Below are 15,047 nucleotides of genomic sequence, written 5' to 3'. Positions count from 1 at the left end.
TTGTTGGAAACGGACGGCGGGCGGGCGCCAATCTTCCGATTGGACCGGAGCAACGCGCCGACAACCTGACGCATGCGATGCCAGCCCACAGGCGCGTGATGGCCCAGGCTGAGGCCCACGTAGAGCCCGCGACGCAGCGATGCGAACCGTTACGTCCGCGTTCCGTGTAGTACGCTCGAGCTCCGTGCATGGCTACGGGTTAATTATAAAATTTGATGCCTGGAATCATGGTGGGGGATTTTTTTCTGTTGACAATGCAAGCAAAACAAGAGATCTACTACTGAAAGCCGTTGCCAGATGCGGCATCCATTTAATTCCCTGCTCTCTAGTACTACTCAGAATCGCCGATTCTTATAGGGGCACCCATATGCATAACGATGTGTTGATTCTTAATAAATAACCAATAAGATGAAAAGACAAAACAACTCCAAAATGCATCAAATTTGGTACAGTTTCCAAATAGATGGGGAGGTTCAGAAGTCCAATCCTTTAAATAAGCTAGATAATAAAAAATACTCTACAACAGAAGTTCACTTGTCCTCATATAAGCACCAAATTATGGACCAACAACACAATAACTACGGGGACAACACAAGTGATGGCTGCACTGCTGCAGCGATAGCAAAACCTATTGCCTCCAGCTCAACTCAATGAAGGACTAATTTCATAAGACTGATTGTATGAGTAAAACCTCAATAATTAAACATCCATATTAGTGGCATCCTTGAAACTGGATGGTAGACGTGTTCCTTGAGACCTCATCACCGTGTCATGGAAACTGATTATGTGGTGGCACCAGATGGAGACCCTTGGCTTGTTCGTGTCATCCACATCGCAGGACCACCATCAACCCAGGGTACCAATGCTCCTCCTCCTTGCAGTCAAGGTAACTGAAATTTTGAAAATAAATAATGGCAAGATTATTAAATATTAATAGATTAAAGTGGGCATGATTACAGAAAATAATGTTATCCAATTTCTAGAAATTCATGTTAGGCTAAGGCATTGGTACTCAATTTAATAATCTATCCCCCCATTGAACTAATAACCCCCATAGAAATGATGCACAATTATCAATCTGAGAATCAGTACTAATAACCCCCATAGAAATGATGCACAATTATCAATCTGAGAATCAGTAGCAGTACATTGAAGATCCTGAGATTAATTTATCTAGCATTACACTAAACAATTAACAATCTGACAATATCTAATTGAGACTTAGCAGGCAGTTGTAATGAACACATATGGTCACATACGAAACCACCAGATCTAGAAGCTAATAAAGTAGACCAGGGGTGACTGAGGAATAAAGAGGGCTGACTCATATCCTAGTGGAAATTGTTGTGAGCATATTGCAATCTACCCGTGCCATGGAGGCGAGGAGGAGCCTGAGGTGGCCAGCGCCTACCCAGCCAACGCTGCGGCGGCAGCACTCCAGCCAGAATGAGTGCAAGCACAGGTCGCTTGAGCACGTGAGGGAGTCGAGCACAAACCTCCTGATTGTGTCAAGGGTAAGGAGCACGCCAAGCCTCACCGTCTCCTGTGCGTCGGGATCGGGACAGTGGATGTGGGTGCATTGGGCGCAAAGGGGTCTTGAGGATATGGGGCTGAAGAATATCATCAAAATAACTGAAAAAGATGAACTAAATAAATAATTTATATGTTTGAATCGCAATCCATATCACCGAAAAAAGCGACAGGTTATCATCCTGCATAACTGAAAAAGAGTACTAATAATTTGTAGGAACAATAGAAAGCTAATCTTCTGAAAAAATATGCACTCAGTTTAGACATTGATTATCCCTGACACAAATTAGATTTAATTCCATAGGCAGGAAAAACATTAGTTGATACACGGAATAGCATATGAACTATGATTGAAACACAACTGTATTGAAACAACTTTATTGAGTCTCTCTTAAAAGCACTCATATAGCAGCTTTTGATAAGTGAAAGTTATGCTTAATTCTAGAATAAATGTTCTTCACATATATCACAGAGCATCTAAAGATGTACCGGACGCCCTAATAACATGGTTTATGCATGAGAGATATGACAGTTAAAAGGACCTGAATGAGCTGTTAAACCAAAACCAATATCACACTTCATAAAAGCAGTTTCAAGACTATCAGCATCTCTAATGAAACTGGAATATGAAATGAAGGCACTATGAAAAATGCAATTCTCAGATGACATGCTTAACTGTACTTTGCGGACCAATATCACACTTCTCAAGGTCATGAGAATGAACTGATAACCCAACACTCACAACAATTTACAAGGACATTCCTATTCAGTTCTGCGGGAGAAAGGGGAACCTCCTCCGCCCACCCCTTGCACCTGTGGCTCGTGGATTTCTTCGCCTCGCGAAATTCTCCTGGCCTCTACCTTGTCCTGTTCACCTGCTCCGCTGCTGGGGAAGTGAGCTTCCGGTGACACTGCATGAAGGGCCGGACCCTTGGTCCCAAGGCGCGCGCAGGGGCTGTGTTGGGTCTGAAAATTCCTTGTACCCGAGTGGAAGAGTAAGTTCAGCACCTCAAAGATATGTTTCTAGAAACCTGAATCAAAAAACACAACCAAAAGGTTCAACCCTGAGCATTATTCAGCTAATAGTTGCAGTACATGTTATCTATATTCAGATCTAAACAGGGAGCACATGAATCAATAAGTACATCTTGTTTACATGTCCACCTCACCACGTCACTTGTTGGCGAAAATATTTGTAAAGAGCATCTAATTCAAACTTCCTTGTAAAGTCTTGATAATGTTCTTACTACAATCACAACCTCCAAAAAATGCAATCAACAATGCGGCTACTGTAAAAGCTGAATCAACACGCCAATGTTCTAAAACCAAGACTACTGGGTGATATAAAACACTCCGAATTTATTGTGATGTGAAGAAACAGAATCTGCAAACTTTTATCAACAAGATTATTTGCTCACCAGTCTTGATGCCCTTTCTTTTTACACCAATATAGGAAGGATAAATGCTTCAATATTTGCAGCTAGGTTTAAAATTCCTCGACACTGCTCTTCTCAGTATCCTACCATCAATTGTACCAATGTTCAAGTAACCCCCAGTGCTACTCTTGTCAGTACGTGAGTATCGATTTCCTGCCTTCAATTCCAATCTGTCGACACCAAGCTTCAAAACTGGCGAACTGGTTCTGGATGCAGAGACTTCGCTGTCAACAAAGATTAATTTTTGTTTTTATATCAAGAAAGATGATTCATAGGCTAATTTATAATAGGAAAAAAAGGGAGAAACCTGAATTGAACAATAGGAAAAAAAAAAGAGAAACCTGAATCGAACAGGATATGGAGAACCAATTCGATTCTTATCCTGCAAAAAAGGGAAAAGAGAGAAATCTGAATCGAATAGAACACGGAGAACCAAGTCGATTCCATCTGGGTCTGGACACCTGGAGGCCGAGACGGATGTGTCGTGCGACGCCACCGCTGCAGAGGAGGGAGTGAGGCCATGTACGGCGACCTCCAGCAGACGACCGCCGGGAGGCCGATTCCAATGGACGCGGCGGGGGAGAGCGCGAGGACATGGACGGCGTATGCCAGCAGCCAGCCAACGGGATTCAGACGCAGATGGGCTGCCCGTCGGTAGGCAGAGATGGATTGGCGCGGTGGGGGAGGGCGCGGGGTTGTGGACGGCCGACCGCCGGCCAACGGCCGCCTGGGACGCAGGGACATCGACGGCGTGCGTAGCCATCGGCCACCGCGGGCACGGGGACATGGACACCGTGCGCCACCGCATCGGGGAGGGGGCACGGAAGGGAGAGGAGCGTCGGGCACGCACGCGAGCGACGGAGCGAGTGCGTCGTCAGGAACGCCAGCGAGTGGGCTTTTCACACGCGAGCGATTGGGCTGCCGAAGGCCGAACGTGAGCGAGTGAGACAGTTGGGCTATTGAATGGGCCAGACGAAAAACGACCCCGACGAAAAAAGAGACTGAAATTTTGCCTTTTTATTATTACTGGCAAAATATGCCCGTGCGTTGCAACGGGAACAAATAATTTTTTTTTTTAGAAAATGAGAGCTTTGTTATATATATTTGTGTTTTATCCTTTGTATTAAATTTAGGCCCTTTAGTTGGGAGGCAAAAAGTTTTTGGGTGTCACATTGGATGTTTCATGGGATGTCGAAAGGGGTTTTTGATACTAATTAAAAAACTAATTACATGACTCGCCTGAGAACTGCGAAACGAATTTATTAAGCCTAATTAATCCGTCCTTAGCGCATTTGTTACTGTAGCACTTTAGTGTCAAATCAAGGCCTAATTAAGCTCAAAACATTCGTCTCGCAATTTACACATAAACTGTGCAATTAATTTTTTTCCGTCTATATTTAATACTTCATGCATGTGCCGCAAGATCCGTTACTGTAGTTTTGCGTGAAAATTTTTTGGAACTAAACAGGGCCTTAAAAGCTATAATTTAATTTATGTACGTACACAAACGTCCACGTAGACGCTCCCACGCCGGCGTACACAAAGAAGCATCCAGGCACGGTGATCGCGTCGGCGAGCGAGATGAACATCATGCTCAATAACGCCCACGTCAGCCAAGGTGCACCGGCAAGCCAGCAAAGACGTGTAGTTGGGCACGTAGCTATAATACGAATTAAATATAACACGAACTCAGTTGGATCTGTGTCGAGTATTCCCAATGAATGGTTGTCCTATTAAGACACCTTTCCTAGTATGATAGTGTTCTTTAATTTTTTTATAATATTTAAATATCTTTGTTTAGTAGAACACGTAATCGAGTTGTATCTAATTTATTCTAGGGAGTTAAAATTTTAAAAATGGCCACACCAAAAAATATGTTGAAATTTTGTCTCTTTATTATCAAGGTATAGATATATATATAGAAAAATAGAGGTATAGATACGTAGGATTGTTCTAATATACATAGTGCCACATTTTTCACATTTTTATTTTCTATATGCGGGGGATTATCTGTTCAGCTTTAAGGTGTTATCCACTCATTAAATAGAAAGGAAGTTTTCCTTTCTGTCACATGTGTCGTGTGGTGTGGTGGTAAGCTGCCTATCTGTTGCTGGAGTTGCGGGTTCGATTCCTCGTGCAGCTTTGTTTTTTGGCGTTTTTTCACACATATTGGGCCGGACGCGACCTGATGAATTTGGACGTGAGTGAGTGGGCCGCGCGAGTGCCAGTGGGCCGGGCGCGAGCTGAATTTGGCCGTGAGCGAGTGGGGAGTGAGGGGCCCGGACGCGAGCTGAATTTCGACGTGAGCGAGTGGGCCGCGCGAGTGAGTGCACCGAACAGGCCAAATTGGAATGGGCTGGACGAAAAAAAAAACCAAAAATTTTGCCTCTTTATTATTAGGTATAGAGGTATATATATAGAGTATAGACTAGCAAACATGTCGTGCGTTGCAGTGGGAGAAAAAAATTAACGAACATTAATAAAAATAAGGACAAGAGTTTTGCATATTTATTTATATTTTACTTTTTATGTAAATTTAACTTGAAAAGCTATATTTTTTATAACCACTAATTTTAATCACATTATCCAATTAAGTCTGTATCGAATAAAATTGATAGATTTCTTCCGTCCATTGTAAAGCACAAAATAGAATTAATCCCTACCCTGTTCATAACAAACAACAAATCTGGTCCAGCTCTATCATATCATAATTTCTCATGATTCATGTAGCATCAACAATACTGTGTGATCACAAAAAAACATTACATATTCCGAGCAAAAAAACATTACATATTCACAAAATTAAAAATAGTCTATTGTTTTTTAGCCACGTTATGTTACGATGAATATAAATTTTGAACGATAATTTATTGTACATTAGAGACAAAATATATGATTATATTTTTTATGATATATCATTGTCAATATCTAGTGACATGTAAAATAAAATATTGGTTGGTCCAAAATTATGCTTATCAACTTTTCAAAAAAAAAGAAAGGGTCATCAAAAGCTAACCTTAATTGCTTGTGGACGAATGTCATAGAGGGAAAAAAATCCTATACATCTTTGCTAGTGATAGAAACTGAAAAATGTCTACAATACTCTTTTTCCTGTTGTATATTTTTCTTTCTTTATTTTCTTCTTTTTTTAAACCAACTCGTCTTATTTTTGTGATTGATTTAGTCTTCAGTACGTATCTCGTCAGCCTTCAGACTTAAGTGAGCCCTCGACTGTCGTGACTGCTTGTGTGCTCCTGCATTCCCGCGCAGACATGCGTGCGTGGGTGGCATCAGCAGCCTATTGCAGCAGGGACGTCCCCTCGCAGCTCGTTGCATTGACGTGATGTAGCCAAGCCGCACCGCCACACCACACAAACGTCTCATTACTCGTTGGTCGTGGGGTGGTACTTTCTATTAGGTGGGTGGAACTCTATTGAATGTCTCATTGCTCTACATGTCTATTTACTTTTGTTCAACTTTGTATTAGGTGGGTTAAACTTTGTTGAGCACGGTGTAGATCAAGTCTCAAGTCGATCTAATGTTTAAAGGAGGAGCCACATAGTTATTCAAATTTTACTGCACACGCAAGAAAGTCCGAGCATATGTTGGTATTTATTAACTTACACTTGTTTTAGCTAGTCACCTATTAACTACCTACACCTCTAACCTATTTGTACTAGGTTGCTAGAAATGTTTGATGGTACTACCTAGTATTACTAAGTAGATATCTAATTATTTCATGTGACTATAAGATTATAAAGATAAGAAAGAAAAGTTATCCGCAAGCGCACAGATAATTATATCATTATACCATTTTATCAGGAGTATTCCAAGTATCGTTATTTATATTTTTACCACCAGGAAGGCATGGCTAAAGGAAGTATGATGATCATTTGTACATGCAATGGAGAGTTAACAATGTCTAATCAATCTACTCATAACAGGGATAAGTCTCAAGTCACAAGATAAATATATAATAAATGATAAGTCATAAATAATAAATGCACCCAGAGCACTCCATTCTATAGCATTAGCATGGTATTATGTAGAATAGAAGAATATTCCTAAGTCATTCTTAATCACAAGTCATAGTATACTAAGATTAGTGCAATTACACCTAACAATCATGGCAAGAATACTTTATATCTACACATAAGAGATATTACTAAGGAAGATCAAGAACAGAGCAAGTTTTCCTGTGTAACCAGGTCCTACTTGTCCTATATTCGGGGAGTGGACTACAAAGGGCTCAACGAGAATGTCACACCCGCGATCTACCACATGGCCCGAAATATATGGTGTATCCGCAGGTAAACAACGTATAAGCACCACGCTTACACAATGTCGACCACTCACCCATGAATTCAAAGAGTGAGCGCTATACGATCTTATGCTTGAACATAAATGCAATCTAGCTATACTAAGCATATAATCAAAGTAGACAATGAATAATATAATTGAGAACATAGATAATATATAGAGTAATGTCATATCTATTGTAACTAGCAAATATATAAACAGAAATATACAAAAGAGAGGTTACAGAGGCTTTACCAAACCGCGCTCTTGACACGATCTAGGATCCAAGCGAAGCTTGCCTCCCTCTACTTCTAGCCTATGTAGCTATGCTCTAGAATATGATGGAGCTCTAAGGAGACTGGGGTTTTTGGCCCTGATAAATTGATCAAATGACTTGGTGCCTCCAGGGGGCTGGGGCTTGCTAATATAGGCCGTTGGGATGAACCAGGGCCCTCGGATCAAACCAACCTTGATCAACGACAAAGATGCAAACCCTAAGACGGTGGAGAACCGACATGAGGAGGCGGGGGCCGACAGGTGGGGACCCAGGTCAGCCGACCTACAGGTGGGGTCGGCCGACCTGGCCCTATGCCAGGTGTGCCCCACCTTCGGTGGCATGCCTTCTCATGTCTTCCAGATTCTTCTCAACATGGTTGTGTGATGGAATATCCTTTTTAGCACGACATCCTTGATATCTTGCCTCCTTTTCCTAATAAATCCCTGTAGAAACACAGATTCACCAAAACCTTTGAAATTCTGTCAGTTTAACTCCTAATTCTATGTTGGAGGTTGATATATGTTCTTTTTCATGTTTCGTTGACGGTTTGTATTTGTAGTTAATGACCGTCAACAACATAATAAATCTGACTGAATCGGACACATCTCATGTTATATAGGGAAACATGTTTCGTGCTAGTAGTTTCGTTTAATTCCTAAAGAAAACAAACAAAATTAAAACAAAGAGTGAATTACTAGTTTCTTCCAAGTTCACATGCGAACAATTCAAATTCGCGGCGAAGCCTACAGTCCTCGCTGCAAAACACAGCCCTTCCTTCCTATCCGTCCACATCGCCCCAAGTGCCGCGTGCGCACGGAAAGTTGCCATGCACCTGTGCCGGCGACGGCATCGACAACTTGCCCCAGGCCCAATTGTTTCATAGATCACCTCGGCGGCCGCCTCGTGGTGGCACATCACACACCCCTTGTTGCCTAGCCACATACTCGTTCGTTCATCCACCGCCGCCCATGATTCTTCCTCGCCCTCGACCCGTCTCATGTACCGCCTTGTAGTGTCATTGTCGCGGGCATTGCCATTGTGCCTATAGAGCAATATGGCGACCAGATAGGTCGCCTGATTGTGCCCACCATCGGCGGCGCGAGCGTGATTGTCGAGGCATGGTCGGGGCCTGTGTTTTCCTCAAATACAATTGGTATCCCAGTGAGGAAGCAAGCTCTAGGTTGCCGAGTTGGGTCAGGCTAGCAAGGAGGGTGTAGTAGTTGCCGAGATCGTCCTACCCCAGCCCGCGTCTACGCTGGTGCAGTGCCACGTGCCATCCGACGGCGGGGTTGCCGTAGATAAAGCGCATGGATGAGTAGGTCGCTCGTAGGCTGCGGAGGTTGTCCATGGCCCGCTCCGAGGTCACAGCGAGGTGGCTGGTGATCTCAATGGCCAGGTGTCGGCCACTCATTTCTGAGAGTCCTCTAAGCATATGTACTTGCGCTAAGATCATGCACAAGTACGCTTAAATTAACAGTAATGGCATAGAAACTAAAGAAAAAGGAATCCGAGCTTTATTCATATCTAAAAAGGGGTAAGTTCTACAGAGTAAAGGCTAGCGAAAAACTACCGCCATGGAGCGGCGACTTATTATGGTGGTCTTCTAACGATGGTGTAACGTGGCAAACGACTAGACTGACTAAACCAAGCTTAACCACAGGCACGCTCGAGCGTAGACGATAACCCTAGCTTCGATGTCAGCAACCTAAAACGATTCCAAATGTGATTCCTAGTCATCCTGGTTCATCTCCTCGTTGAGGTCTTGGTCGTCTCCTATGCCGAAGTCTATGAGTCAACAACGGGTGAGTACATACATACTCAGCAAGTCCTAACGAAGGTAGAAAGAAAGAGGTGGTTTTATAATTATAGGTTGGGTCCTAGCGGAGTATTCTCCGTTCCGACTAGTCCTTGGATTAGTGGTTAGGTTATATCAGGTTCATTAAATAGTAAGATAAACAAAAGGTTCGTATGCACATGGGAGTCTTCTCCTAGCGTTGTCCATTCCAAGGGCGTGACTATTCGAATAGATTCTAGAAAACTCTACAGAGGGGTACACAATTCCCCACATGATAGAAGTCACCCTTTCCGTGATCGGCAGATCAGATGGTTCTAACGTGACCTCGTACCCGATAGGGCGCTACCTTAGGTGTCCACATAGTTCCTACTATGGCGTATCAGGGGTTGGAAAACCGGAATGAAACCTATCATTCCAAAAACCAGGGATGCATCCCTAAACTGAGGTGAACTTAACCTCAAAATAATCATGGGCTTGAATGCGGCCAAAATAACCAATTGCTTAACGTGGAAGGTGCGCATCCACGCCAACCTGAGAAGGCATGGCTAAAGGAAGTATGATGATCATTTGTACATGCAATGGAGAGTTAACAATGTCTAATCAATCTACTCATAATAGGGATAAGTCTCTAGTCACAAGATAAATATATAATAAATGATAAGTCATAAATAATAAATGCACCTAGAGCACTCCATTCTATAGCATTAGCATGGTATTATGTAGAATAGAAGAATATTCCTAAGTCATTCTTAATCACAAGTCAAAGTATACTAAGATTAGTGCAATTACACCTGAATAATCATGGCAAGAATACTTTATATCTACACATAAGGGACATTACTAAGGAAGATCAAGAACAGAGCAAGTTTTCCTGCGTAACTAGGTCCTACTTGTCCTATATTCGGGGAGTGGACTACAAAGGACTCAACGAGAGTGTCACACCCGCGATCTACCACATGGCCCAGAATATATGGTGCATCCGTAGGTAAACAACGTATAAGCACCATGCTTACACAATGTCGACCACTCACCCATGAATTCAAAGAGTGAGCGCTATACGATCCTATGCTTGAACATAAATGCAATCTAGCTATACTAAGCATATAATCAAAGTAGACAATGAACAATATAATTGAGAACATAGATAATATATAGAGCAATGTCATATCTATTGTAACTAGCAAATATATAAACAGAAATATACAAAAGAGAGGTTACAGAGGCTTTACCACACCGCGCTCTTGACACAATCCGGGATCCAAGCGAAGCTTGCCTCCCTCTACTTCTAGCCTATGTAGCTATGCTCTAGAATATGGTTGAGCTCTAAGGAGACTAGGGTTTTTGGCCCTAATGACTTGGTCAAATGACTTGGTGCCTCCAGGGGGCTGGTGCTTGCTAATATAGGCCGGTGGGATAAACCAGGGCCCTTGGATCAAACCGACCTTAATCAACGACGAAGATGCAAACCCTAAGACGGTGGAGAATCGACATGAGGAGGCGGGGGCCGATAGGTGGGGACCTAGGTCAGCCGACCTACAGGTGGGGTCAGCTGACCTAGCCCTATGCCAGGTGTGCCCCACCTTCGGTGGCATGCCTTCTCGTGTCTTCCAGATTCTTCTCAACTTGGTTGCGCGATGGAATATGCTTTTTAGCACGACATCCTTGATATCTTGCCTCCTTTTCCTAATAAACCCCTATAGAAGCATAGATTCACCAAAACCTTTGAAATTCTGTCAGTTTAACTCCTAATTCTATGTTGGAGGTTGATATATGTCCTTTTTCATGCTTCATTGACGGTTTGTATTTGTAGTTAATGACTGTCAATGGCATAATAAATCTGACCGAACCAGACACATCTCACGTTATATAGGGAAACATGTTTCATGCTAGTAGTTTCGTTTAATTCCTAAAGAAAACAAATAAAATTAAAACAAAGAGTGAATTACTAGTTTCTTATTCCAAGTTCACATGCGAACAATTCAAATTCGCGGCGAAGCCTACAGTCCTTGCCACAAAACGTAGCCCTTCCTTCCCATCCGTCCACATCGCCCCAAGCGCCGCCTGCGCACGGAAAGTTGCCGTTGAAAGGTCGAGATGGCAGACTAGAGGGGGATGAATAGTCTTTTCTTAAAACTTAATCGTGTCGGCTAACCGATTCAAGTGCGGAATTAAAACTATCGGTCTAGCCAAGACTACACCCCTCTATCTAAGTACTCTAGCACCTTGCAATGATAGTAACTAAGCAACTAAGGTGCCAAGCTTGACAAGAGCTCGCCTAAACAATTCTAGAGGCAAGGTTACATAAACCTATGCAACTAGTACTTTGCTAACCAGAGGAGCTTCTACACAATTTTAGTAAGCAAAAGCACAAAGCCTAGGCTCACTAGCAATGCTCAATAACAAGGCAACCATGCCAAATTAGAGAGCACAAATTACTTAGCTACACAAACTAAGAAATGTGACTAACAAGGTTACACAAACCAAATTAGCCACGCAAGGGAGCTACTTCTATGCTACATAAGCAAGAAGGTAATTAGCGAGCTACACAAGCATAGCTAGCTACTAGCAAACTACACAATCAAACTAGTAGCGCAAGAGCAACAACAACAAGCACAAGTATATAGCAATAAGTAAAGCGCTTGTGTATGTAAAGAGCAAACCACCGAGAAGATGATGACAATGTTGACACGGTGATTTTTCTCCCGAGGTTCACTTGTTTGCCAACAAGCTAGTCCCCGTTGAGACAAGCTCCAAGGTTGCCGCCGGTCCTCTTGCTAGTGGTGACCCGCAAGTCACACTCTCCCACTTGGAGTGCTTACCACAAGCTCTAGCACTTGACCCGGCTAGACCACTTGTCGCCCTTCGCGTCTCGCTTTACTAGAGTTGCTCTTCGCAGCTCCCGCAGGGCGAGCATAATGCCCCTCACAAAGCTCTTCTCCGGAGCACCGCACAAACTTCTTACGGGCTTCGACAGAGACCACCACCAAGCCGTCTAGGAGGTGGCAACCTCCAAGAGTAACAAGCACCACCGGCTTGCAACACAAACACCTAGTGCCACTCGATGCTATCTCTCAAAGCAACGCACTAGAGATCACTCACTTCGCTATTGATTTGCACACTAGCTAGCACAAGTGAGTTAGAGGCCTCCCAAGCACACCTACACAAGCCACCAAGGCTTAAGGGTGCTCAACCACCTAGCCAAGGCCAGCCACCACTTCTATATATAGGCCTCAAACCAATAGAGTCGTTATACCCCTTCACTGGGCATTCTACGCACTCACCGGACGCACTCTATGTTGCACCGGACACGTCCAGTGGTTAGCCAATGGCTAGTTCAGATTCAAACAGCGTAGCACTGGACGCACTGGTGCCTACCCACCGGACGCGTCCGGTGGCTTCCAGACCTCTCTGGAACCTCTCTGTAAGTCCACCAGACGCACCGGTCGTATGCACCGGATGCGTCCAGTGCGACGTGGAGCTTACTGGAAATCGACCGGACGCTGCCCAGAAAATGGAGTGCGTCCGGTGCATGAGTCTGGTGCTAACTCACGCGCAGGCTAAGTACACCGGATGCACCGGTGCCTCAGAGGGGGTGCGTCCGGTGGCTAACCCTAGCCACTGGACACGCACCGAACGTGTCCGGTGCTAGTTGCACCAGCGTCCGGTGCACACAAAACCCCTCCAACAACTTCGAAAATTCGCTGAATCCTGCCGAGCAAGCTCGGTAGGAGGGAGAGGGACTATCCACTAGTTTCTCCACTTTCTTCACCACCGAACTTCCACCCTTTGTAAATATGCCAACACCACCAAGTGTACACCACCGTGTGCATGTGTGTTAGCGTTTCACAATCATACTTCAAAGGATTTTCACTCACACTTTCCACGCCACTCGATCTTATCACGTCACAAAGTTAGATCGCTCAAGTGGCACTAGATGACCGATATGCAAACAAGTTTGCCCCTCTTGATAGTATGACCATCTATCCTAAACTCGGTCACAAACTTCTCTACACACCTATAACCGGTGAAATGAAATGCCCTAGGTTATACCTTTGCCTTGCGCATTCCATTCCACTTCATCTCTTCCAATGTTGATGCAACACATGCACCAACCATATCACAAATGATATGATCCACTTCATATCATCACGTGACCATATTGGTTCATCGATCTTGACCTCACTTGCTCTTCACCATTGCATCGGTCCATCGGCGCCAAGTCTTGCTCAAGCTTCACCGTCACACGCGGTCCCTCGCTTCAAAGCCTCCGAATTGCCCTTCACACTTGCAACCGGTCCATCAAGCCAAGTCTTGTCTTGATCTTCTCCACCTTAGTCACATGACTCCATGTCATGTCTCATATGCAATGAGTTCATTCATCACATATTCACATGTGGACTAATTTCCTGTGTATTCTCATATCAAACACATATTAGTCCACCTAGGTTGTCATTCAATTACCAAAACCAAACAAGGACCTTTCAGTCGTGCACCTGTGCCAGTGGTGGTACCGACAACTTGCCCTAGGCCCACCTTGTTTTGTAGATCACCTCGGTGGCCGCCTCGCGGTGGCACATCACACACCCCTTTTTGCCTAGCCACATACTCGTTCGTTCGTCCACCGCCGCCCACGATTCTTCCTCGCCCTCGACCCGTCTCATGTACCGCCTCATAGTGTCATCATTGTGGGCATCACCATTGTGCCTACAGAGCAATACGACGACCAAATAGGCTGCCTGATTGTGCCCGCCATCGGCGGCGCGAGCGTGATTGTCGAGGCATGGCCGGGGCCTGTGGTTTCCTCGAATACGATTGGTATCCCGGTGAGGAAGCAAGCTTCGGGATGCTGAGTTGGGTCAGGCTAGCAAGGAGGGTGTAGTAGTTGCCGAGATCATCCCACCCTAGCCCGCGTCTGCACTGGTGCAGTGCCACGCGCCAATCGATGGCAGGGTTGCCGTAGATAAGGCGCATGGATGAGTAGGTCGCCTGTAGGCTGCGGAGGTTGTCCATGGCCCGCTCTGAGGTCACAGCGAGGTGGCTAGCGATCTCAATGGCAGGTGTCGGCCATTCATTTCTAAGAGTTCTCTAAGCATATGTACTTGCGCTAGGATATGTACTCCTGACGATCGACGAGCTCCAAGCGATCAAGCCGTTTCTTGAGAGGATATGTACTCTGAAGCAGCAAGGTTTGACCGACTTTGGGATCATTGCTAGCTTTCTACGCTGTCGAGTTCAACCTCTGAAGGAGTGAGAGCATTATGGCTTTGAGTACTCTGGGGCGGAGGACCCTTCCCGTATGGTCTCTGCCCTTGAGTTGACTGATGAGGAGGTGCTCGAGTGCCTTCAGAAGATGTTGAAAGGAGTGAGTGTCGTCCCACACATTGTTCCTGAGTACTGTGCTAACAACCCGCCTCCTGCTGTGAGTTGTTTTTTCTTAAGCGAGTACTTTTCTTTGTATTTCCTTCATTATTGGTATTTTTCTGTCTCCACTTTTTTGCTTAATCTTTCTCGTTTGTTCATTTTTGCTCATTTGTAGGAATTGGGGCATAATTTCGTTGACCCGATCCTCATTGATGACAACTCTGCCAGGGTGGAAATTGGGGAGGATCTTGCTGGATTGTCTTTAACCAGTAAGTTTCGAACCACCATGATCTTTCCTGGTGTTTCTTCCATAGTGCTTGACCCATACATTGAGTATGTTCCCCGTCCA

General features: G+C 44.4%; 1 long non-coding RNA gene across 6 annotated transcripts; it reads right to left on the bottom strand.

Annotated features, from left to right (window-relative positions):
- Positions 1–425: 425 nt before the first annotated feature.
- LOC136516442 (uncharacterized) lies at positions 426–3,846 on the bottom strand. 6 transcript variants are annotated; one of them, XR_010774061.1, is made up of 5 exons: positions 3,274–3,846; positions 2,949–3,185; positions 2,207–2,561; positions 1,497–1,632; positions 426–890 (listed from the first exon to the last, which is right to left on the bottom strand). It is a non-coding gene; the product is annotated as an uncharacterized lncRNA (long non-coding RNA). The 6 variants fall into 6 exon arrangements; XR_010774063.1 differs by having other exon boundaries at positions 2,273–2,561; positions 2,949–3,190; positions 3,308–3,846; XR_010774060.1 differs by having other exon boundaries at positions 427–890; positions 2,949–3,190.
- Between the last annotated feature and the right edge of the window lie 11,201 nt (positions 3,847–15,047).

Source organism: Miscanthus floridulus, chromosome 17 (assembly GCF_019320115.1).
Source record: "Miscanthus floridulus cultivar M001 chromosome 17, ASM1932011v1, whole genome shotgun sequence".
Lineage (NCBI taxonomy): Eukaryota > Viridiplantae > Streptophyta > Magnoliopsida > Poales > Poaceae > Miscanthus > Miscanthus floridulus.
This window is presented reverse-complemented; position numbering and strand designations above follow the sequence as displayed.